Below are 2,491 nucleotides of genomic sequence, written 5' to 3'. Positions count from 1 at the left end.
CCCTCACCAGCTGCATCTGCAAGCTGATGGAGAAAATGGTCAACTTCAGGTTGACATGGCTGCTGGAAAAAGAAAACATGTTGACCCCATATCAATATGGCTTTAGAAAATTAAGATCAACCACAGATGCACTTGTGAGGATGGAAACTGCTATACGGAATTCCTTCGCACAGCGACGTCACATGATAGCAGTCTTCTTTGACCTTGAAAAGGCTTACGATACTACTTGGAAGCATGGCATACTCATGAAGCTGTATGACATTGGTTTAAGAGGAGCATTACCTACTTTCATACAAAGCTTCCTTGCTGACAGGAAGTTTAGAGTTCGGGTAGGAAACAGTTTCTCTAACCTGGAAGATCAACTGGAAGGGGTCCCACAAGGGAGTGTCTTAAGTGTGACCCTGTTTGCCATTGCTATAAATGACATCGTAAAGGTTGTTCCAAGTTCTGTCTCATGTAATCTGTATGTGGATGACTTTACACTGTACTGCTCAGGAGGAAGCTTACAGGATGTGCAAGGATGCATGCAGACTGCAATAAATCAGGTTGTACAGTGGGCAACATATCATGGGTTCAAATTTTCTCCAAGCAAGACCATGGCTATACATTTCCACGAACGAGGAAAGTTCCATCCTTCCCTCTAGTTAGGAGCAAACCCACTGCAATTTGTCCAAGAGGTGAAGTACTTGGGTCTAATTTTTGACTCAAGACATACATGGGTGCCTCACATCAAACAGTTAAAAGTGAAGGCTACAAAAGCACTTAGTATTTTGCGGGTTCTTTCACATTTATCTTGGGGTGCAGACCGCACAACGCTTCTACGGCTTTACCGAGCACTTATTCGTAGTAAGCTTGACTATGGATGTGAAGCTTATTCATCTGCAACTCCCACTGTTCTCCGGACGTTGGACTCGGTTCATAATGAAGCTCTCAGAATCTGCAGAGGGGCTTTTAGGTCTTCACCTGTGGAGTCCCTGTATGCTGAGAGTGGAGAACCACCTCTTTCATTACACCGGGACTACATGAACCTGATTTACTACACGAGACTACAAAGGATTCCGGGATCTCCTACATCCAGATTGGTTTTCAACCCCCTTGAGAATAGCCGATCCTATGGTAGGAGAATGAGGAATCTTGTAGAACTTAATTTAAGTCTCACTAAGGTTCTGGCTGTTGGAATTCCCCAATTCCCCCCTTGGACTAATCAAGTCGAGCTGGATTTGGTCGGAATTTGGAAAGGGGAGAGATCTGAAGCAGATTTCTAAGTACCAAGGATCAGACGCAATATATATAGATGGTTCGAAATCTGAAAATGGCGTGGGTTTTGCAGCAGTGAGCAGAAGGAAGACTGCATCTGGCAGTCTTTCTCTAGCAGCCTCGATCTTCACTGCAGAGTTACATGCCATCCTTGCAGCAGTTAAGATGACTAGAGATCTTACAAACCATTCTATTGTGATATATTGTGACTCTCGCAGTGCCTTGCAAGCAATCAAGAGCTTAAACTCATCACATCCAATAGTGAGGGAGGTTCAAGATTGGCTCGCACTGATGTCAACACGTAAAAAGATAACTCTGTGTTGGGTGCCAGCGCATGTTGGTGTCAGTGGGAATGAGCGAGCTGATCAGAAGGCCAAGGCAGCTGCCGCTCAGCCTTGTGATGCTCGTTATCCTCTCCCACACACCGACCTGAAACCCAGCATCAGGAGTTGTCTTCGTGATAAATGGAAGGAACAATGGAGGCATATCTCCAGAAATAAACTGCGAGAGATTAGAGATGACCTTGGCAGTTGGGTGACTAGCATCCATCCCAACCGAAAAGTGGAAGTTGCATTAACAAGGCTAAGAATCGGGCACACAAGACTGACTCATGGGCCGATGATGGCTAAAAATCAAGCACTTTGTGAGGGATGCCAAGAGCCCTTAACGATCGCACATGTAGTGGAAAGATGTGCAACATTCTCAGACCAAAGACATATGTACTTGTCTCCCCCATATACACTAAAGAATGTATTGGGGGAGGATTGTGACATAGAGGGTCTTATTAGTTTCCTTAGGGAGACTAATATTTTTAATAAATTTAATTATGCATAATGTTTATGCAATAATTTTATACACTTAGAGTATAATATTTATGCTTTGATTTTTATTTGTTTATTGTTATTTATAAGATATCTATTGATAGATTTTTAAAGTTTTAAATATTTTAATATTTCTATTTAACAAGGTATTCGCCGCTAATGACCTTAGCTGTTGATGCGGCAGATAATTTTAAATAATCAATCAATCTCCCCCTGGACTCACAAAGTAATCTAATGGCAGCACAGTTCCTTTCAAAGGTCATTCAAGCACCCAGCACAATGTCTGGCTGTCACACACAGCCAGGGTGTTGATACGCTATCAGCTCAAAGAGCAACTCCTGCAAGGCTGGACTCTCCCACTTTAATGAAGCCCGCCTTAGGGGACATTGAAAAACTCTTGCCCCCACAGAACT

Source organism: Penaeus monodon, chromosome 43 (genome assembly GCF_015228065.2).
Source record: "Penaeus monodon isolate SGIC_2016 chromosome 43, NSTDA_Pmon_1, whole genome shotgun sequence".
Taxonomy (NCBI): domain Eukaryota; kingdom Metazoa; phylum Arthropoda; class Malacostraca; order Decapoda; family Penaeidae; genus Penaeus; species Penaeus monodon.
The sequence above is the reverse complement of the archived record's forward strand: the minus strand, read 5'-3'. Positions refer to the sequence as shown.